This window comes from Gorilla gorilla, chromosome 12 (assembly GCF_029281585.2).
Source record: "Gorilla gorilla gorilla isolate KB3781 chromosome 12, NHGRI_mGorGor1-v2.1_pri, whole genome shotgun sequence".
NCBI lineage: Eukaryota > Metazoa > Chordata > Mammalia > Primates > Hominidae > Gorilla > Gorilla gorilla.
In genome coordinates this window covers 91,861,193-91,885,845 of record NC_073236.2, presented here as the reverse complement: position 1 = coordinate 91,885,845, position 24,653 = coordinate 91,861,193, and the positions used below count along the sequence as shown (strand labels likewise).

Below are 24,653 nucleotides of genomic sequence, written 5' to 3'. Positions count from 1 at the left end.
AAAAATACAAAATTAGCCAGGTTTGGTGACGCATGCCTGTAATCCCAGCTACTCAGGAGGATGAGGCAGGAGAATCGCTTGAACCTGGAAGAAGGAGGCTGCGATGAGCGGAGATCATGCCATTGCACTACAGCCTGGGCAACAAAAACGAAACTGTTTCAAAAAAAAAAAAAAAAAAATTTTTTTTTTGTTAAAAAATTTTTTGATTTTATGGTTTTCATTTTTATATCTAATAGAATATTAATGCCAATGACTAATGTCAAGTTGTAATCAGACTTAAAAATAACCCTCTACCAAAAATGTTCAATTTTAACTATAATTTACAGAAAAATTTAGTTAGAAAAAATGTTCTAGACCAGAAGCGTCCACCAGAAACAGAATGCAATCCACATATGTAATTCAGCTGCATTAAAAAATAAAACAGTGAAATTTTAATATACTTAACATATTAAATCTGAAATATATCATTTCAACATGTAAATATAAAATTATTACTGAGGTAATTTACATTTTTTTCATACTAAATCTTTGAAAATAGTACGTATGTGTAACACAGCATGCCTCTATTCAGACTAGGCATATTTCAAGTGCTCAAAAGCCACATGCAGCTAGTGGCTACCCTTAATTGGACAATGCAGACACATACAGTCACTGATCACTTAAAGACAAGAATACGTTCTGAGAAGGCTGGTCGTGGTGGCTCATACCTGTAATCCCTGCACTTTAGGAGGCCAAGGAGGCAGTTCATCTGAGGCCAGGAGTTCAAGACCAGCCTGGCCAACATGGTGAAACCCTATCTCTACTAAAAATAAATCAGCCAGGTGTGGTGGTGGGCACCTGTAATCCCAGCTACTCAGGAGGCTGAGCCAGGAGAATTGCTTGAACCTGAAATGTGTAGACTGCAGTGAGCTGACATTGCGCAACTGCACTCCAGCCTGAGTGACAGAGTGAGACTCTGTCTCAAACAAACAAAAAAAAGAAATTAAGCACTTAGGCTATAATGGTATAGTCTACTGTTCCTAGGCTGTAAGCCCGTGCAGCATGTTACTGTACTGTACTGAACACTGCAGACAATTGTAACACAATGGTAAATAACTGCCTATCTAAAAAGTAAAAAGGTACAGTAAAAATATAGTATCATGGCTGGGTGTGGTGGCTCATGCCTGTAATCCCAGCACTTTGGGAGGCCAAGACGGGAGGATCATTTGAGGTCTGGAGTTTGGGATCACCTGGTCAACATGGTGAAACTCTGTCTCTACCAAAAATACAAAAATTAGCAACGCGTGGTGGCACACGTCTGTAGGCCCAGCTACTCAGGAGGCTGAGGCAGGAGAACCGCTTGAACCCAGGAGGTTGCAGTAAGCCAAGATCACACCCACTGCACTCCAGCCTGGGTGACAGAGCGAGACTCTGTCTCAAACGAACAAATAAACAAAATATGGTATCATAATTTTTTGGGACCACCATCATATACAGTCTGTTGTTGATGAAAACATTGTTATGTGGTGCATGACTGTGTTAGACAGACTGTGTGTGTATATAAAAACACACACATATGGCCAGGCACAGTGCTCATGCCTGTAATCCCAGCACTTTGGGAGGCTGAGGCGGGTGGATCATGACGTCAGGAGATTGAGACCATCCTGGCTAACACGGTGAAACCCCATCTCTACTAAAAATACAAAAAATTAGCCGGGCGTGGTGACGGGTGCTTGTAGTCCCAGCTACTCGGGAGGCTGAGGCAGGAGAATGGTGTGAACCCGGAAGGTGGAGCTTGCAGTGAGCTGAGATCGCACCACTGCACTCCAGCCTGGGCGACAGAGCGAGACCCCATCTCAAAAAAAAAAAAAAAACAAAAAAAAAACAACCAAACACACACACACACACACACACACACACACACACACACACACACACACACACACACACACATATATATCTTTCACTAAACCTTTATCAGTTCTCTTAAAGCAGAGATCCCCAACCCCGGGGCCAGTTAGGAACTGGGCCACCCAGGACGTGAGTGGTAGGCGACCAAGCAATACTGCCTGAGCTCCGCCTCCTGTCAGATCAGCCACAGCATTAGATTCTCATAGGAGTGTGAACCCTATTGTGAACTGCACATGCGAGGGATCTAGGTTGTGCACTTCTTATGAGAATCTAATTATGTGGTGCATGTCTGATGATCTGAGGTGAACAGTTTCATCCTGAAACCACCCACCCCTCTGAGTCCGTGGAAAAACTGTCTTCCACAAAACCAGTCGTTGGTGCCAAAAAAGGTTGGGGACCACTGTCTTAAAGGATAAAAAGTTAATATGCAATTTAAAAGTACGCTATTTGCACACATATATATAATATAATATAATATAAATTTATTTTATAATTTCTAGATTTTACTACAAAAATCCTATGCTATAAATACACTACAATCTTCACTATCAATAGGAACCACAGAAATAAGTCAAGTCTTCTGGAAAATAAACATGTTTCTTTAATTAAAAAATAATCTCTGACATCTTTGATAACAAATGTAGCACTGAAAATTTATTCTAGGATTCAAATAAGATTCCTAACTGTCTTGACTCTATTTATTCTGAGCCTAGCAGAATACCTTGATTTTTATATACCCTTTACCTTGAAAGTTTGCAAAAAACTATACTATTGATTGGCTGGGGTTTAAAGTCTACACATTTTAGGTTATAAAGTTAAGAGTAGTTTATGGAATTTAATTGACAGAAGTTTTTTTCCCCACAAATATACAAATTCCAATTTACTTACCCAAAGTCACAGATCAGATTGGAAACTTAGGCAAATCTGTGTGACTAACAACTTTGTGTTTAGAAACAGCTCCCAGTCTCATGGCGTAAAGGAACCACACTTGACAACTGTTTCTAACACAGTTGGAAACTACCACAGCTTTTCTCTAACTGCTAAAAAAAATTCACAAATGGAAATCAAGATAAAATTTAAATACTTATAAAGTTACATGGTTTACTTAAAATTGAAATATTTTATAATAGAGATCCCAAAAGTAAAGTTATAATTAAAAAAACTTTTTAAAAGCTTGACTTGCTGTAAGCAAATGTTTCTGATTTTATAGTTACATTTTAAAATTATTTATTTAGGATACTGTTACATAATACTTCCATTAATGTATTCAGTTATTAACACACATACATTCTTACACTGAATTTTTGCCACTACAGGATCATTATACTTAAAATGACTTAAAAAAATGTGCATTTTCGTTACTTAGTAACAATCTTCAAAAGCCAAATCTTGCCATGGACTGTGCTAGGTATCGGTGACACAGGTCGATCAAACAGAATATTGTATTTGCTCTTCAAGAGCCTAAGAGACAGACAACTAAACAGGCAGTAATAATGCAGTGTGTCACATGCTGATAAGGATAAGCAGAAAGTATTGAGGGAATATTTAAGAACATCTAATCCAATCTTAGATGATGTGGGTATTGGTGTAAGGTTTTCTGAAGAAAGTCCAAGCTGAGAAATGGATGACAACTGAGAGTTAGTTATGCAGAAGGAATAGTGTGTGTGAAGACCTGAAGGTGCTCATCTCCAGCACAGGTATCAAGGAACTGCCAGCTGCTCCATATGTACGGCTATACTATGTAGCAGAGGCCAAATTATAAAGGCTGTTACAAACACTTAAAATAATTTAGACCTTATCTTAAAAACAAAATATGGTCACTGAAGGGTATTTAAAAGAACAGTAATGTGTTCTGATTTTGGTTTTAGGAAAATCACCCAAACAATGCAAAAACAACTGGAAATGAATAGCACTGGTGGGAGGAGACCAGTAAGGGAGCTACAGCACAATACAACTCAGAGAGGAAGATGGCTACAGTAATAAATATGGAAGAAATGGATATATGAGATACAAGATAAAGCTCATAAAACTTGAAGAGTGGGTATGGTGGGCTGGGGGGTGGAGAAGAGGTTGGAACCAAATTAATACTGATTTGGGCAATCCAATGGATGGTGGTGCCATGTACTAAGGCAGTGACTTTGGAGATTGAAGGTGGGGAAAAAAGATGAGTTAACGGTTTCGAGTTTGAGTTTTGAGGTACCTGTGAGACATTCAAGTGGAAATGCCCAACATAAAACTAAATATGTAGATCTCAAGCATTAGTGAGTCATTTGGGTTGGACATAAATAAGAGAATTTTGTTACTCAGAAAATACACTACACTAGGAACGGGGAGTCAGAAAGCATAGACTAGCTATCATAGCTATCATACTGTACATATGGTACAATATTGTTTCATGGTAGACGTGCCATTCAATTTTTGAGAGGTAGCCATATGATGTAAAGTGGACTGTTATCTGTTGATGTCAAAATTAACAATACTCTATATAGAAAATGTCCACAGACTCATGAATTTGAAATGAATTTAAAAAACAAGTAAAAAATGTCTGTGGGCCCAGAATTGACCAAAGTTCATAACTTTAGTTTGATTAAAAGAAAATCTCCAACTGACAACTACTAATTCAAGGATTAAAGTCTCTTGAGAATAGCTTAACTTTATTTTAATTCTTTCCTGTTATGTATCACACGTTCTGTTCTCCCAAGACATTTTCTCTCATTGCTTTTGGGAAAAGGAGTGTAAAATAGTCTCTCCCCAGAATGGAACATTTAAAAATGTTTTCTTCCATTCTCATATTTGTTCCCCTAGTTTTTCACGTTCAATATTTCCTAAGAGTCAAAATTCATAAAATACAATAATTTTCTATTTTAACAAGCAAGAAAAAATTTTTTAAAGTTAGTAACTTCCAAAGATTTAAAATACTTAAGTTCAATCCAAGTTCAATTGGACAATGTAATTCAAAAGTAGTGTTATGTCCAAGGAGAAACTGATATGGCCACAGTTATCAAATATATCATTAATTCAAGACCAGAATGACCATAGCCCCAAATTAACAATTAAGTCAAACCTAGCTTTAGCCTAACCTTGGATTCACAGACGTTATTAACTAAATGCTATTAATTTTTTCTTTTCTTTTCTTTTTTTGAAACAGAGTCTCATTTTGTTGCGCAGGCTGGAGTGCAGTGGTGTGATCTTGGCTCACCACAACCTCTGCCTGCCAGGTTCAAGCGATTCTCCTGCCTCAGCCTCCCAAGTAGCTGGGACTAATGATTTTGTATTTTTACCATGCCTGGCTAATTTTTGTATTTAGTAGAGATGGGGTTTCACTATGCTGGCCAAGCTGGTCTAGAATTCCTGACCTCATGCTCCACCCACCTCAGCTTCCCAAAGTGCTGGGATTACAGGCGTGAGTCACCGCGCCTGGCCTATTAATTTTCATCTGTTTGCTAGTCATTGTGAATATAAAGGTCCATCACTAAGGGAACTGTTCTAGTAGGGGAGTGAGATATGTAAACAAATAAAGCAATATAGTAAGTGCCATACCAAGGACACACACAGGTGTTATAAAAGTATAAAACAGGACACACAAATCGTCATATGCACACAGCTTAAAAGAAAACAATTTAGCCTGTCCCTAATGTATTTTCACATAATATTCAGAAATTTCTAGAAATGTCTTCAGTTTATGGGCAAGGAGTTTAAGAGCAAGAGTGTGACGTATGAAAAGCAAAATGAAAATATGGCTATATTCTTATAAGCATTAAATGCTTAACCTTTCCTTTGTGAATTCACACAAGAAACAACTTTTTTTAATACAGAATGCTTTACAAATTTGTGCGTCAATCTTGGGCAGGGGCCATGCTAATAGTAGTCTCTGTATCAAGCAACCAATTTTTTTTTTTTTTTCTGAGACTGAGTCTTGCTCTGTTGCCCAGGTTGGAGTGCAATGGCACTATCTTGGCTCACTGCAACCTCCACCTCCTTCAAGTGATCCTCGTGCCTCAGCCTCCTGAATAGCTGGGATTACAGGCACCTGCCACCGGCTAATTTTTGTATTTTTAGTAGAGACGGGGTTTCGCCATGTTGGCCAGGCTGCTCTCGAACTCCTGACCTCAGGTGATCCACCTGCCTCGGCCTCCCAAAGTGCTGGGATTACAGGTGTGAGCCACCGTGTCTGGCCAGCAACCGTTTTATTGAAAGAAGAAAAACGGACCTCACCAGAGAGAGAAAAGGATGGGGAGGGGGCTCAGCATCATCAGCTCTTTCCCAGTCCCATACTTTGACTATAATTTGTGGTACTGCAACATGATTTCTAGTAATGTTTTTTACAAATCAAGTAATCACCCGACAAGAAAGGTATTAATTTGTTCTACTGACAGGCAGTTCAGGCCATTAAAGTTAAGTGAAATGCTTAAGGTTAGAAAGCCAATAAATGGTAGCAAAATAATTTTTAAGTCAATGGACTCTAGATATGATGTTTTTATTTTTACTTTTCACTATTAAGTAATTTGGGTGGCTTTTAAAACTTTATTGTATCAATACAAATGACGATGGATGATAATAATGATAGTAATTCAAATAAATAGTGCCATTACTGCTAACAGTGTACCTAACACTTACTGAAAACCTACATGTACAGGCACTACTGTTTCAAGTGTTTTTATACGTGTATCAACCCATTGAATCCTTGCATCAACTTCATAAGGGACATATTATTATTCCTATGTTATTGATGAGGAAACCAGGCAAAGAGAGGTTAGGCAACTCACACTAGGTCACATAGTATTAAGCAGCAGAGGCAGAATTTTAAACCAGATGGTTAAGCTCCAGAGCCCCCTACTCTTAATCTGTTATACAATTAATTTTGCTAAATAATACTGGATATATTTATTAGGAGTATATTAGCCTATAAAAGAATACCATGGAACAGGACATAAACCTTTTGGAAATGTTTAATTTGAAGAATTTTTTTTTTTTTTTTTGAGATGGAGTCTTGCTCTGTCACCCAGGCTAGAGTGCAGTGGCACGATCTTGGCTGACTGCAATCTCCGCCTCCTGAGTTCAAGCCATTCTCCTGCCTCAGCCTCCGTAGTAGCTGGGATTACAGGCACGCACCACCAAGCCCAGCTTATCTTTGTATTTTCAGTACAGACAGGGCTTCACCACGTTGGCCAGGCTGGTCTCGAACTTCTGACCTCGTGATCCACCTGCCTCGGCCTCCCAAAGTGCTGAGATTACAGGCATGAGCCACCGTGCCTGGCCCAGGAATTTAAAAAAATAATAATACTTTTCCATGTCATATTTTATTCAAATATATAAAAATACCAAAATATTAAATCAGATCCTTTATTTTATTAATAAGTAGCTCCTCAGATGTTTTAGTATTGTAAATAGTAATATGTAGAGACAGTATAGCACAATGACTAAGGATACAAGCTCAAAAAAAACTGGCTTTTGGTTACATTCCTGGCTTAGTAGCCACCCTGTTATCTTGCATAAAAGTCCCTTGGCCTCTTTAACTTAAGCTCCTCAACTGATTTTCAGTTCATCTATAAAATGGAGATAATCATGGTGCTTACCTTATAAAATTATTGTGAAGATTAAGTAAGATTGATAATACTTTAACAGTACCTGGCAGAGATGACCTCACAACATTAGCTATCATCATAATTGAGATGGGATACTGAAAGTTACCAAGGTCCACTCAAAATGTATTTCAAATTCCACCTGAAGGCTTAAAAAAAATTATCCAATTTCATCTTCTAAAAACTCTATGAGGTAGAAATAATGATTTCTATTACAAAATACTACTCATGACAGGTATTTAGAATGGTTCTAGAAGCTTAGAAGATAATGTTAAATCCACAAATGCCAAGTGCTGACCACAGATAAAAATGAATACTGTTCCCTTTAAAGTATCAGTAGTCATTAGGAGAGGCTATAAAACTATTCCAACAATCCTGCCAGTTTCAAAGTATGTATCACATTAATTCTTTCCAAACTATAAAAGTATGTTCACTTAGAAAATTTGAATAAAGAAAAAACACACAAAAGAGAAAACAGTTACTTAACGTCTCAGTTTAAGAATATTCTTTTTTTCTTTTTTTTGAGACGGAGTCTCGCTCTGTCGCCCAGGCTGTCCCCAGGACTTTTTTTTTTTTTTTTTAAACCTACCTATCTCTACCTTTATTCACTGTGGTCCTACTGCTTAGAACACCCCTCTCTTTTCCCTCTACTTAATGTTTACTGTTCAGTCAAATCTCATGTTCTCTATAAAGTTTTCCACAACTTTCCCATCTTAGACTTATTTGTAATTACAACTTGTAAAAAGTCAAGTCAAATATGGAGTATTAGAAAGAAAACTATGAATACTGGGGGTAAAGTGAATAAAATAAAAATAAATAAATAAATAAATAAATAACAGAAAACAGAACCTAGCTGTGTGACTGAACAAGTCAATTAACCTCTCTAGAATTCAATTCTTTGCCTGCAAAATGAGAGGGACAAACTAGATCAGCAGTTCTCAAAGCATAAATTAATTAGAATTATGTGGAAGTTTGGTTAAAACAGATTGCTGGGCTCCACCTCCGTAATTTCTGATTCAGAAAATTAGGGAGGAATGAGAATTTGCAATACTAACACATTCCCAGGGATGCTGATGGTGGTGGACCAGGATCACGCTTTGAGAACCATGGGAGTCAAAGAAAAGTCTTTGAATGCCAAGGTAAAAGAACTGATCTTTATTCTGTTTTTTTTTTTTTTTTTTTTTTTAGTGGAAAAATTTCAATTACTGTTGTAACATTCATCAAACCTTTTATTAAGAGATGGCTTTGGCAGCAATGTGCATATAAGAAACTAAGGCACAATAAAAAAGACTCCTTCAATATCAGCAATAAATTAGAAAAAGGCCTGGATTAGGGTGGTGGTAGTAAGAATAGGAACAAAATAGAACATGAAATCAGGAATCACTTTCTAGAATTGTGAGATTACTATATCATTTTTAGGGATTTAGTGTTCAAGTTACTTTCTTAGTACATTTCAATTTCTAATGTTTAAAATTAAAAATTTGGGGGAATATGACAGACTAGGTAGACTCATTTTTTTTTTGTTTTTGTTTTTGTTTTTGAGACAGGGTCTCACTCTGTCGCCCAGGATAGACTGCAGTGGCATGATCACAGCTCACTGCAGCCTCGACTTCTGGAGCTCAAGGGATCCTCCCACACCTCAGCCTCCTTAAGTAGCTGGGACCAAAGGCGCACGTTTGTTTTTTGTAGAGATGGGGTCTCACCATGTTCCCAGGCTTGTAGGTAGACTCATTTTATCTCCAAGACTATTTAATGTAATTAGTAAGAAAATAAAAAGATATAAACCCCTACAACAAAGAAAACAGGATGGACACCATCAGTGTACATAAGAAATTTCAACAGATTTCTGGAACACACAAAAATAACGGAATGTGGCCAGGTGCAGTGGCTCATGCTTGTAATCCCAGCACTTTGGAAGGCCAGAGTGGGCTGATCACCTGAAGTCAGGAGTTCGAGACCAGCCTGACCAACATGGTGAAAACCCATCTTTACTAAAAATACAAAATCAGCCAGGCATGGTGGGGCATGCCTATAATCCCAGCTACTTGGGAGGCTGAGGCAGGAGAATTGCTTGAACCTGGGAGGCAGAGGTTCCAGTGAGCCAAGATTGTGCCATGGCACTCCAGCCTGGGCAACAAGAGCAAAACTCCATCTCAAACAGTTTAAAAAAAAAAAAGGAATGTTGCCTGGTGAAGCAAAGTAGAAAAAGCTATATTGCCTGGTAAAATATAGATGAGCCTACAACAGAAGACAGAGATATCAAGTTCATTCAAAACCTGAGCAAAAGCCAGGCATGGGGATGCACACGTGCAGTTCCAGCTACTCAGGAGGCTGAGGCAGGAGGATCACTTGAGCCTAAGAGTTCGAGGCTGCAGTGTGCTATCATTACATTATGCACTCCAAGCCTAGGCAACCAAGTGGAATACCGTCTCTAAAGACGAAAAACAAACAAAAACCTCAGAGAAGCTTTTAACTCAGAAAATGCAAGTACAACAAAGGACACAGTGATATGTGGATCTCAAAACAAGCCAAATCTCCTCATCAAACCACCAAACAAGCATAAAGATAGATTAAATAGATTTCCAGACACACAGAGACTTATAAAGTTAATCTTCTCCACAATCTTTCTTAAGAAATTACTTGAAGATATATTTCAGCAAAACTAAGGAGTAAACACCAAAAGAGGAAGACACGGTATGCAGCAATTAATGGACTATCTCAGGAAAGCAACAAAGAGAAGGAATCCCATGATAAAGGGTATAAAATAGGTCCAACGAAACCAGTATACATTGGAAGAGGGCTCTGGGAACGAAATGTCCTTGAAAAAAAGTTATAGATTAGATAGTAGGAAACTTGGAAAAACTTGAGGACATAAAAGGCCGTAAGTGGTATGTAAAAAAGAATCCATCAAAACAGCTAGAAATAATCTTTTGAGTGGCCTACGGACAGTTATATCAGTTAGTGGAGAACAAAACATAATTTTAGCACATATTCAGCACTATAGAGGTAAAATGTCCATATTCGTAAGGTGAACATTTACTTTTTAACTTCAACAATCAACCTACATATAAATCAAAGAAGAAAACTTCACTAACAATAGGATAATTATGTTATCAACTGTGATAATGGAAAATGTAGAACTGAAACAGTACAATGTAAAAGGCAAGAATCATGAATGTCATAATACAAAGGACGGAGTCTACAGATATTATCCAAGTTGAAGAAACATAAAATTAAGCTTTAAGTATATGATTTAAAGCTATACTGGGATGAGTTGGATGGTAAGAATGTTGTATGTAGACCATCACAGCAGAAATCAATAGACAATGTTTAAATGTGATAATGGGATAAACTCTGAGCAGCCAATATAGACATTACACTATTTATGCACAGAAACTCATCTACTTTATTCAAAGTTCACCACTCAGGATCTTTACTTTGCACACAATTCTTTTAATTAGGGCACCAGATTTCCAAGTCTGCATACCTAACAGTGCATGTGGATTTATTAGAGATTATAAAATCAGTATATAAATTGCCCCATAAACAAACAACACGCCATTTGTTTGGAGAGAAAAGATATACACAGCCATTAATGAGCAAAAAGGTATTTTTTTTTTTAAATCAGCAGAGACAGGGTTTTGTTTTGTTGCCCAGGCTGGTCTCAAACTCTTGGCTTCAAGTGATCCTCCTGCCTCAGCCTCCCAAAGTGTTGGGATTATAGTCGTGAGCCACCACACCTGGCCAGTAATTTTATGGTCTCATACAGACATACATATAGCTATACTATATATACAACCAGATCAGTGAGACAAGTAAAGACTACAAATATAAAATAAGATGCAGTATCTGCAGTACAACTGATCTACATAGAAGCTTAGAAAATCAATAAAAATAATCATGGGGGGTAGATTTCATAGCAGGGATAGGGATGTAGTTTAGGGGTAATATAAGGACAGACCATGAAAGATGAAAAACTACATGTTCAGAGAGAAGGGACATTAACAAATGAGCAAAGCTAACTCAGGAGCTTTGTCACAAGAAGTCACACTAAACTCGAGAAGGAAGTCTTCAGGAACTCAGTCACTGAATGAATATACAAAACTGGCAGACGCAGGACTACAGAAATATTTTTTAGGCAAGCCTGTTTCTTACCATCAAAATTACAAGACAGCCTTTGCAGCTGGAAATACAAGAATCATAAGGCAGACACAGCAGACTTTTAAAAATCGCCATTATTTTCTACTTTATATGGGCAAATATATACATATATACACACACACATATATTTCAAATCTTTACCAAAGTAGATGAAATATCGCATTAAAGAACAGCAGATGGCGCCAAAATATCTTTTTAAAAAAATCATTGCCTTGGGTCACTATAAAAGAGCGTAAACTAGAAAAAAAAATACAAATTATCCAAGTTTCCTTTTTATTTTTTTGAGGCGGAGCCTCACTCTGTCGCTCAGGCTGGAGTGCAGTGGTGCGATCTCAGTTCACTGCAACCTCTGCCTCCCAAGGTTTCGCCATGTTGGCCAGGCTGGTCTTGAGCTCCTGACCTCAGGTGGTCCACCCACCTCGGCCTCCCAAAGTGCTGGGATTATAGGCGTGCGCCACTGTGCCCAGCCCACTATCCAAGTTTTCATGTAGTAAATCTACAGACTGATGTCAATAACAATGTTCTAAAGCATGAGTACTTAATGAAAAACATAATACAGGCCAGGCGTGGTGGCTCACGCCTGTAATCCCAGCACTTTGGGAGGCCGAGGTGGGCAGATCACCTGAAGTCAGGAGCTCGAGACCAACCTGGCCATCATAGTGCATCCCCGTCTCTACTAAAAATACAAAAATTAGCTGGGCATGGTAGCACATGCCTGTAATTCCAGCTATTCAGGAGGCTGAGGCAGGAGAATCCCCTGAACCTGGGAGGCAGAGGTTGCAGTGAGCTGAAATCATGTCATTGCTCTCCAGCCTGGGCAACAGAGTGAGACTCTGTCTCAAAAAAAAAAAAAAAAAAAAGAAAAGAAAAGAAAAGAAAAATGAAAAACATAATACAAATGCAAAAACCTGAACTGACTTATCTAGAAAAAGGGTCGGGCGCGGTGGCTTATGCCTGTAACCCCAGCACCTTGGGAGGCCAAGACGGTTGGATCACGAGGTCAGGAGTTCAAGACTAGGTCAACATGGTGAAACCCCGTCTCTACTAAAAATACAAAAATTAGCTGGGCGTGGTGGCCCGCGCCTGTAATCCCAGCTACTCAGGAGGCTGAGGCAGGAGAATGGCTTGAACCTGGGAGGCGGAGGTCGCAGTGAGCAGAGATCGCGCCACTCTGCACTCCAGCCTGGGCGACTGAGCAAAACTCTGTCTCCATAAAAAAAAAAAAAAAAAAGAAAAAAAAAAAAGAAAAAAAAGAAAAGAAAAGGTATTAATAGCTATAAAATTAAAGGAATTCATATCAACATTTACTTCAACTCTTAATGGCACTAACAGAACTAATGAGCAATACAGGTAATTTAAAGCCATTCTTCAGAGATACGTATTTCCTTTCTTGATTCTAGGATGCGATGTATAAGCAGAAACACAACAATAAAATGTACCCAACTAATCTGAAGATCATCCAGAGTTCAAAATATTAAAATACAAAAATAAAAAATGAAAAAAAAATTAAGGATTTACAGAACTTGTGTCAAAGTCAATGGTTCGCTTTTATCATGATATTGGAGTTAAGACTGAATTCAATTTCAGATGTCTTGGAGAATTTTTCAAAAAAAGATTAAACTAATTTCACCGATTTGTGCTGTGAAGAGAGGTAGGGAAAAACTTCGCAAAGATTTAAAAGTAACAGGCTGTAGATGATTTACATACATACACAAAAAGAGTATATTTTCATAAATGGATGAGACCTGAAGAAAGATTCTCTTCCAATCCCTTGTATACAAACAGCTGAAGCTTTACTCTTGTCTTTCTTATTTGTAGCCCTCAAAGTGTTTTCACAGTTACGCTTTCAAGGTAGCCGGGGGTTTACACCCTTCAAGCACTGAAACAGAATTTTAACTTTAATCATTTTGATTAAAAATATTTCCAAAGCCAATTATGTTGTCCTTTAAGACAAGGATATTCTTAAAATAATATTAATACTTTCTTATTATAAGATAATCATTAGGATCATGAAATAGTCTATTGTTTTGTGCTAGGATGAGACCTGAGATTGAGGCCCCATTTATCAGTACGAAGCTATTTTCTAGAATAAGTTATCCTAAATGCTTAGTTTGAGATTCTCATGAAAAGTTCATAGACTTTCCCCCTTTCTTGCTGTCATGTTGCTGTTTCTAGCTGTCCATGGCCTAACTATAAAATCCTCTCTTCTCTGATAAACCGATAAAATAAGCTTACTAGACATGTCTGTTTTTAAAGTAAGAGTAAACGGGCACTAAATGAGAGCTTAAGAGGTTTTTTCCAAGAAAGAACATGGGTTTTAGAACTATGCTATGCTGCTCAGAAGTCTTTATTGCTTCTGTTTCTTAGTGTTAAATGAAACTGCTGGGCACTTTATTCCGAATAGTTAAACTACTCATTTTTATCACTGTGCCCTGACTAGCTAACTCATTTGCCAGAGAGCACAGAACCAAAGAATCTCCAACAGCCAGGGCATGAGAAATTGGCTATATTTCACATGGCTAGCTAATAAATTTAAACAACAATTATGAATGTAAGTTTTCAATCCTTAGCCTTAAGAATTATTTTACCCTGGATTTTTTTTTTTTTTGGAGACAGAGTCTGGCTCTGTCGCCCAGAGTGGAGCACAGTGGCACAATCTCGGCTCACTGCAACCTCCGCCTCCCAGGTTCAAGCAATTCTCCTGCCTTAGCATCCCAAGTAGCTGGGACTACAGGCGTATGCCACCACGCCCAGCTAATTGTATTTTAGTAGAGACAGGGTTTCACTGTGTTGCCCAGGCTGGTCTCGAACTCCTGAACTCAGAAAATCCACCTGCCTCGGCCTCCCAAAGTGCTAGAATTACATGCGTGAGCCACCACGCCCAGCCTACCCTGGGTTATTAACTAAGGCTAATCAAAACTTTTCCCTGCAGGAGAGAGAAAGAAAGTCAAACCAGTCACATAGAATAACTGTGTTCCACTGGAAAACAGGAAAAAAAAAATTAGTTGTTTTCCCCTATTTTTTTTTTTTTTTTTTTTTTTTGAGACAGAGTTTCACTCTTGTTGCCCAGGCTGGAGTGCAATGGCGCAATCTCGGCTCACTGCAACCTCCACCTCCCGGGTTCAAGCGATTCTCCTGCCTCAGCCTCTGGAGTAGCTGGGTTTGCATTTTTAGTAAAGTCACTGCGCCCAGCTAAGTTTGTATTTTTAGCAGAGACGGGGTTTCTCCATGTTGGTTAGGCTGGTTTCGAACTCCCAACCTCAGGTGATCCACCCGCCACGGCCTCCCAAAGTGCTGGAATTACAGGCATGAACCACCACGCCTGGCCTTCCCCTGTTTTTAAGTCTTAAACTGGGAAGTGTACCCGTCCTCAAACTTAGTTGCACACTGTGTACACTTATGTATCTTGTAAAAACATATACATCCACACTTCCTATGGAGTAGATATTGTAATTGACTTCATAATATTCATTCTATCCCATATGAATAGTCTGACTTTTTTTTTTTTTTTTGAGACAAGATCTTGCTCTGTTGCTCAGGCAGAAGTGCAGTGGCACAATCATGGCTCACTGCAGCCTCGATCTCCTGGGCTCAAGCGATCCTTCCACCTCAGCCTCCCAAGTAGCTGAGCCCACAGGTGCATACCACCATGCCCAGCTAATTAAAAAAATTTTTTTTGGAGAGATGGTGTCTTGCTGTATTGCTCTGACTGGTCTTGAATTTCTGGGCTCAAGCAATCCTCCCATCTCAGCCTCCTGAAGTGCTGAGATTACAGAAGTGAACCACAGCACCCAGCCCATTTATGGTGACTCCATACCCTAGGATTGGCAGGTCCAAGCCAATGTGGCCCAATGAGACACAAGAAGTTAACTTGCTTGGTTTTGGCTTCTGGGAAAGAGACGTCCTTCTCTCTTTTCTCCTGATAGATACAAACAAGGATGACGGATGCATTATTTACAGAAGGCAGCCATCCTAGGTCCTTAAGGAGAACTAACCTAAGGCGCATGTTGGCACAATGAATAGGGCACAGCTAAGACAACAGCAGAAAATCAAAGACAAAACTTCTTGTCATGTAAGGTTAAGTTTTCTTTTTTTTTCTTGAGATAGAATCTTGCTCTGTTTCTGTTGCCCAGGCTGGAGTGCAGTGGCACAATCTCAGCTCACTATGACCTCTGCCTCCCAGGTTCAGGCGATTCTCCTGCCACAGCCTCCCGAGTGGCTGGGATTACAGGCGCACGCTACCATGCCTGACTAATTTTTTTTATTTTTAGTAGAGATGGGGTTTCACCATGTTGGCCAGGCTGGTCTCAAACGCTTGACCTCAAGTGATCTGCCTGTTTCGACCTCCCAAAGTGCTGAGACTACACAGGTGTGAGCCATCGTGCCTGGCCAGTTTTCTTATAGTTTAAGCCAATTTAAATCAGATTTAAGTTACATCCAAAAGCATCTTGAAATCTGAAAAAGCTCCACTGTTCAAGATACATAACCAGGGTTGAAAGCCATTGGGACTAGAGCAGTAATAGCCTGAAATTCAAAAGAAATGAAACAAAGGGCGGGTGATATGAAGAACTGGAAAGGAAAATGAAAATAAGAATCAAAATCTAATCTGTGGGGCAAACTTTTTTTTTTTTTTTTTTTTTAAGAGATAATGTCTTGCTATGTTGCCCAGACTGGTCTTGAACTCCTGGGCTCAAACAATCCTCCTGCTTCAGCCATCCAGAGCAGCTAGGACTATTGTGCCACCACGCTTGGCTAAAAGGGCAAATGTTTAATCATAAAAATGTAAGTGCAAATCTCAAAATATGCACAATGTATAATTCTCTCTCTGGATCATCTTTTAGCAGTGATCACCACAGTACAAGTACATAAATGCTGTATAATAACTATAACAAATCTAAGAACAATTAGCCCAAAGACTTACAGCAGCTTCAAAAATGTTTTCAGCCGGGCGTGGTGGCTCACACCTGTAATCCCAGCACTTTGGGAGGCTGAGGTGGACAGATCACCTGAGGTCAGGAGTTTGAGACCAGCCTGACCAACATGGTGAAACCCCATCTCTACTAAAAGTACAAAAATTAGCTGGGTGTGGTGGCGCATGCTTGTAATCCCAGCTACTTGGGAGGCTAAGGCAGGAGAATCGCTTGAACCCCGGAAGTGGAAGTTGCAGTGAGCTGAGATCGAACCATCACACTCCAGCCTGGGTGACAAGCGTAAAACTGTGTCTCAAAACAAAACAAAACAAAACAAAACAAAAAAAAAAAACACCATACACACACAAAACAAAACGAAACAAAAGTTTTCCCCTTGCCTTCAAATCTATTTCAATATAGAAAATAAAACCAAAACATTGTTGTTAGGTTAGCTCAACATATAGTAGTCTCAAGTTAAAAATGCTATAGGAGAGCTAATGAGCTAATTATTAAATTAGAATTCTATTTACACTTTCTTGTTAGGAATAATCACTGGTTGATTTTATAAAAGATATTCTGCTTTCAGGCCAATAGAGAAACAGAATTAAATAAAAATATACTTTAATTTCTACAAGTGCTCTTAAACAGCTCATTTACATGGCTCTGAAACAACACAGCTAAAGAAAACTTAAGTGAAACCTATAATCAAATCATAAGGGCATTAGTTTAATAAAATCTTCTTTAAAGAAAGGGTCTACAGACAGCTCCTAATTTATGAAGTACCTAAATAAAAGTGGTAACTTTATTTCAAAAGTTTCCCCTAGTTCTCACTAGACCTAATATTTTGGGGTTATGGCATAACAGTTTTTCAAGGAATTGGTTAAATCTGAAGAAATATAGCATCCTCCTCTAGAACACAAAGGCCAGGTGCGGTGGCTCATGCCTATAATCCCTGCCTAAGGTGGGCAGATCACTTGAAGTCAGGAGTTTGAGACCAGCCTGGCTAACAGGGTGGAACCACGTCTCTACTAAAAATATAAAAATAAGCTGGGTATGGTGGCACATGCCTGTAATCCCAGCTAATTGGGAGGTTGAGGCAGGAGAATTGCTTGAACCCTGGAGGTGGAGGTTGCAGTGAGCCAAGATCGTGCCAATGCACTCCAAACTGGGAGACAAAGTGAGACTCTGTCTCAAAAAAAAAACAAAAACCAAAACCCCATAAAGATAAATCAATAAATCTAAAGCTGGATTTCGGGTTTTGCTATTTTGAACAAAATGGTAGTCAAGTTACAATACGGCATATGTGCTGGAATTTTTAATTTATTTCCATTAAAAAGCTAGTAATTTGGTCATGTTTACAAAGGCATGTGACTTCACTGATCTTCACAGTTATAAGACTAACATAACTATGGTAGTTAAACAGAATCCCTCCTAATTAAATGTTCCTATTCATTAAATATAAAAAAGCATTTATTAAGTACTCATGGTATTTCACGAGAAAACATATAATGAAAGAGACAGAAACTACCTTTGAACAACTCATAATTAAAGACAGGAATTGGCTGGGCGTGGTGGCTCACGTCTGTAATCCTAGCACTTTGGGAGGCCAAGGCAGGCAGATCACCTGAGGTCAGGAGTTCAAGACCAGCCTGGCCAACATGGCAAAACCCCATCTCTCCTAAAAATACAAAATTAGCCTGGTGTGGTGGTGCATGCCTGTAATCTCAGCTACTCGGGAGGCTGAGGCAGGAGAACTGCTTGAACCCGGGAAGCAGAGGTTGCAGTGAGCCAAGATCTCACCACTGCACTCCAGGCTGGACGACAAGAGTGAAACTCCATCTCACAAAAAAAAAAAAAGACAAAAATAAACAAGAATCTAGATTAAATAATGGTAAATAAGAGCCTAGATTTAATAAATTATTTATGTTATAAACAAACAATAGAGGCTTCTGTCAAGATGAATAAAAGTCCACAGAGGTCAGGTAAATCACTAACTTACTCACTAGAGCAATGACATATCTATGAATTAGGTATTTTCACCCACATCAAGTGACAGAATTGAAAAGAAGCAAAGCCTTGAAATTTAGTTCTACTAAATGAATCAACATGTATTATAATAGTCTATTTGTTATGTGAGACAAGAACACTCTTTCCTCATTTATTTGCCAACAATACTTTAAGTAAAATATTAGTGTAACACTTGACAAGACTTTCATTCTACGTGTACAAACAAAACACCTGGGCGCTCGTTAGTTTAAACCTATTTATAGAGTAAAATTTTCTTACACTAAAAATTTCCTGAACTGTTTCCTGTTTCCACAGGAATTAACAGAGTTGTGTTAATTGTAGATATACATGAACCACAGTGTCTGGCAGGTAATAAGTGCTCAATAAATACCCATCAATAAACAAACTGCAGCAGACCCTGATTGTATCTTTGTGACAGAAACTGCTATCACCCCAAATCTATTTACCCCTTCTGTGATAGAACCCAGATTTTAACCTGCGCAGATGAACATCTTGAATAAAGCTCACATTTCTCAGCTGCTCTTATTACTGAGTTGGCCATCTGACTAGGTTTTGGCCAATGGGCTACATGGCCAATGGGCTACATGTGTCCTGTATGACTTCTGAGATATGTTCTAAAAGAAAGAAAGAAGGCCCTTCTTCACCCTTTCTGCTTCCTGCTAGGAATAATGTTGGAGAGTGAACAAATAGTTTGAACCATAAAGGCTGTGTTTACAGATTGCAGACTAATAAATAAAACAGGGGCCTAGGTCCCTAATGTCATAGTGTAGCCTTCATACGAACTCTAGATGCTTACCTGTAGACTTTCATCACAACAGAGAGGAATAAACTTCTATCTTGTTAAACAACTGTTGTTTTGGGTTTCCTGTCACTCTGGCAGATCTAATTTTAATTAATAGTCATACAAAGTAAAAACACTCTCTACATTTGTGTAAAAATCTTAAATAAATTTAAGACACTGGTGGAAACAACATGGGATATTATTAGAGTCAACAAAATGTGTTCAAATACCAGCCCCAATACTTAGCTATATGATTGTGGGCAGACACTCAGCCTCATTGAGCCTCAGTTTCCACATGGGTAAAATGGCAGAAAAATATTTACTTCTGAGAACCACTGTCAGGATTAACTATGATAAAGGGAGAAAGAAGGAAACAAAAGGAAAAACAAATAATCAGCAAAGATACTTTCAAAAACATTAGCTGGGGTCAGGTACAGTGGCTCATGCCTATAATCCCAGCACGTTGGGACGCTGAGGCAGGAAGAATCACTTGCAGCCAGGAATTCAAGACCAATCTGGGCAACATAGCAAGACTCCCATCTCTACCGAAAAAAAATTGGCTGGGCATGGTGGCACATAACTGTAGCAGCTACTTGAGAGGCTGAAGCAGGAGGAACTCCTGAGACCAGGAGTTTGAGGCTGCAGTGACCTAGGATCTTGCCACTGCACTTCAGCCTGGACAACAGTCAGACCCCTTCTGCTTCAAAAAAAAAAAAAAAAAGGTGGGAAAGGGAAATAAAAATGATTCAAAACCCAAAAATAATGTGGAAAGCAGGTAATTCAAATATACTCTATCTCATCTTTTATAACATACAACATCTACAAAATGAGGGTGCTGTGTTACAGGGTATCTAAAAGTTCTTCCAGCACTAAAAAACTGCATCCCAAAATGATGTGTTCTGTTACACATATCTACGCTAGCAAGTTTTTAAATTTTTTTTCTTTTTCTTTTGAGACGCAGTCTCGCTCTGTCGCCAGGCTGGAGTACAGTGGCGTGATCTAAGCTTACTGCAAACTCCGCCTCTCGGGTTCAAGCGATTCTCCTGCCTCAGCCTCCCGAGTAGCTAGGATTACAGGCGCGCACCACCATGACCAGCTAATGTTTATATTTTTAGTAGAGATGAGGTTTCACCATGTTGGCCAGGATGGTCTCGATCTCCTGACCTTGTGATCTGCCACCTCGGCCTCCCAAAGTGCTGGGATTACAGGCGTGAGCCACTGCGCCCGGCCTATGCTAGCAAGTTTTCCTAAAACCTTTCAGCTCCATGTCACTTTGAGAAAAAATACCCACCCTCCAAACATACTTTGATAACAGCCAGGAGTCTCCATGATGAGCCTTGATCATCTTCAGACTACTTTTAAGTATGTAACACTGTTCTGACTCTGCAAAATGTTTTGTGTTCTCTGGCATCTTTTATATGTACTCAAAAACAGAGTTGCAATATCTAAGAATTAAGGCCCTCTGATGATACTCACAACTTATAAATAACCTACCTGAAAACTAAAAATCTAATTGCTCCCAGGTTCCAGATTTTGTCTAACATTGTTTCATTTAATTAATTGCTTTAATTACTTAATTTCATTATTCTCTCTTCTCTTTATTGGTACAGTGCAGTATCAGTCAGATAGGCTAGTTTAAGCTGCAGTAACAAATCCCCAAAATCTCCAGTCTAGCTTAAAACAACAAAGATTTATTTGTTGTTCACTTTACATGTTTATCCTGAGTTAGTGAAGAGCTCTGCTCCACAGAATCATCCTCCACTGGAACTCAGCTTATGGAGCAGCTATTCTTTTGAAACACTGCTAGTTGCAGCAGCAGAAATAAAAGAGAGTTCTGGAAGTTCTCATACTGGCAATTAAATAATTGGCCTGGAAGTGACACACCAACTTCCATTCACAACTCTTTGGTCAGAACTGTTCACACGGCCCAATGACAAAGCGGTCAGGAAGTGCCAGATGGAGGAGAGCCAAAAATAATTACTAAGCAGTATAAATGATTACTCTAAGTCCCAGTCTAACGACACATATGAAAAAGGTTAAATAAATGTTTTTAGTGATATAGATTTGAGAAATTATTAATTCTAATGGCCATTTGATCACTTAAGAACATCAGGACCTTAAGCTTCACTGAATTCACAAACATAAACTTCCAGATTCCAGGGGAATCTACATCAAATGCCTGGAGTAAGTCAATAAAGAACTGACACACATTATCTGCATATTGTTATCTATGTAGACATGGATACATACATACATACATATTCTCCTAAAGACATAGTACATTTCCAGGGAAATAGAGATGACAATGTCAGCCCAAATTTGAGGCTTTAAAAAAACCCATTAATTCATCCCATGTTAGTTTCTCATGTCCAATAATTAGAAACAACAATTTTTTTTAAGTCTCTGAATATGGGCCAAACAGTTAGCAAGAGTCATATACTTAAATGCCTGAAGATCACAGGTAAAGAAAGTGAGTGAAGTAAAACATTAACATCAGAGGATGCAGAGAACTGAAGAACTTATGGCCCACACAATCCTTACCCAGTGCAAATCCCTGGACAACTACTGCCATGTCAGAATTCAAGCCAGTGTTACTGGATGGTCCGAAATGTATACAGAAGCTGGGATTCCAGCTATTCAGGAGGCTGAGGCAGGAGAATCACTTGAACCCGGGAGGCGGAGGTTGCAGTGAGCCGAGATCGAGATCGCGCCACTGCACTACAGCCTGGGGGTAGAGCAAGACTCTACCTCCAAAAAAAAAAAAAAAAAAGCTGGGAATCAAGACTATGTGAAATCTCTGGAAGCTTTCATGTTCTTCTCATCATTCCTGGGTACCCTGAAATTTCACAATATGCCACAGTGTGGGCCTTTTAACATTCACTGTCATGAATGCTTGGTGGGCCCTTCCAATTGCAAATTCATGTACTTTATTTTTGAGAAATTTTCTTGAAATATTTGTTTGAATTACTTCTCAATTTTTTATTTCTGGAACTCCTAATATTTGAGAGTTGGACCTCAAAGACTGACAGCTCTCTACTTTAATCGCCCACATTCCATATTTTTGTTTTAAAATTCCAGTTCCCCAACCATTGTTGTCATTGCCCAGTAGGCTCATAAACAAAGTGGCCATACTGGGGGGAATGGAGGTTATACCTGGGCTTAGCAACAGGGACTTCTACTTGCCAAGGTTGATTTGGCTATGGCTGCTGTTGAGTGTCCAATCTGGTAGCAGCAGAGGCCAATATTTAGCCCCCAACATAGTACCATTTCCTGGGGTGATCAGCCAGGTACCTAGTGGCAGGTGGATTACACTGGACCATTTCCATGATGAAAAAGGCAGCATTTGTTTTCAATGGCACAGACACTTCACAGCAAATGAAAGGCAGCAATGGGCCCATGTTCATGGAATTCGCTGGTCTTACCCTGTTCCCAGCATCCTGAAGCAGCTGGCTTCACAGAACAAAGAAGTGGCCTTTTGAAGATTCAGTTACAATGTTAGCTAGGTGGCAACACTTTGTAGGGTTGAGGCAAAGTTCTACAGGAGACTGTGTGTTCTGAATCAGTGTCCTATATACAGTGTTATTTCTTCCACGGCCAGAATTCACAGGTCCAGGAAACAAACGGTGGAAATAGGAGTGACACCACTTATTTATTACCCATAGTAACTCACTAACGAAATTTCTGCTTCTTGTCTCTGTGAGCTTATGCTCTGCTGGCCTAAAAGTTTTAGTTCTAGGCTTTTATCAAGAGACACAATAATGATTTCACTGGAAGTTAAGACTGCCACCTGGCCATTCTGGACTCCTTATGCCTTTGAATCAACAGGCAAAGAAGGGTGTTATTGTGCTGGCTGGAGTGACTGATCTTGACAACCAAGCGGTAACTAACTCTACAATGAAGGAAAGGAAGAGTTATATCTGAAATACAGGAGATCCCCTAAGGCAACTCTCTTAGCAGTACCATGCCCTCTAATCAAATGCAATGGAAAACTACAACAACCCAATTCAGGTGGGACTACTAACGGCCCAGACACATCAGGAATGAAGGTTTGGGTTACCCCACCAGGTAAAGATCCACGGCCAGCTGAAGTACTTGCTGAAGGCAAAAAGAGTACAGAATGGGTAGTGGTAGTTATAAAGAAGTTATAAAGAAGGTAGTTATAAATACCACATAGTATGTAAGTTATAGGATTTCAAGAAGAGCAAACCCCACTCACGTGTTTTGCATCCTTTTTTGGGGCAAGGGTTAGTACACTTTTAGTCATAAACAGGATAGTCATATCCTATTAGGTGGAAGTATGACCTGGCTAATTGTTTTATTTTTAGTAGAGACAGGGGCTTCACCATGTTGGCCAGGCTAGTCTTGAACTCCTGACCTCAGGTGATCCACCCACCTTGGCCTCCCAAAGTGCTGGGATTATAGGAGTGAGCCACCAAGCCTGGCCAAGATTAGAATTTAAATTGGTGAACTCTGAGTAAGCTGACTGCCTCCCATGTGGGTTGGCCTTATCCATTCAGTGGAAGATCTGAATAAAACACAAAGGCCTCTCCAAGCAAGAAGGAATTCTCCAGTCAACTGCCTTTGGTGTTCATCTGTACCATCAGCTCTCCTGAGTGTCTCTCTCTCTCCCTATGAATATAGCCTATTTAGTTCTGCTTCTCCAGAGAACCCTAATACACATGGATTTTTAAATTAGTGTTATTGCTACTTACCATCTCATTCTACTTCTTACGTTTTCTGCTCTGTACCTACACATAAATCTAAAGAGTTGCTTCTGATTGCTACATAGTCTCTGTGTGTGGGCTGAATTGTGCCTCTTAAAATGGTATCATGTCCTAATCCCTGATACCTGTGAACGTGGCCATATTTGGAAATAGGGTCTTTGAAAATGCAAGTTAAGGGAGGTCTTCAGGGTGGGGCCTAATTCAATAGGACTAGTGTCCTCATAAAAAGAGGAAAGTGCCAATGTGAAGACAAACACAGAGGGAGAATGCTATGTGACAAGAGGCAGAGACTGAAGTGATGCAGCCGCAAACCAAGGAATACCAAGGATTAACAGCTACTACCATAATCTACAAATAGGCAAGGAAAGATTCTACCCAGATTCTCAAAGAATCATGGTGCTGCTGCTACCTTGATTTTAAACAGAAGTGTAAGAGAATAAATTTCTGTTGTTTCAAGCTCCTAGTGTGTGGCAGTTTGATATGGTAGCACTAGAAAAGCTAGTATGAGCACTCACAAATTTTACTTATCTACATTCAGACTGATATGTGGAACACACAGGCTGTCACCAACTTCCTG

At 39.2% G+C, this 24,653-nt stretch overlaps 1 protein-coding gene across 4 annotated transcripts in view; it reads right to left on the bottom strand.

Annotated features, from left to right (window-relative positions):
* The window catches only part of FBXO11 (F-box protein 11), a 98,616-nt gene that overhangs the window by 39,345 nt on the left and 34,618 nt on the right, over positions 1-24,653 (bottom strand). The gene's annotated exons all lie outside the window — the stretch shown is intronic.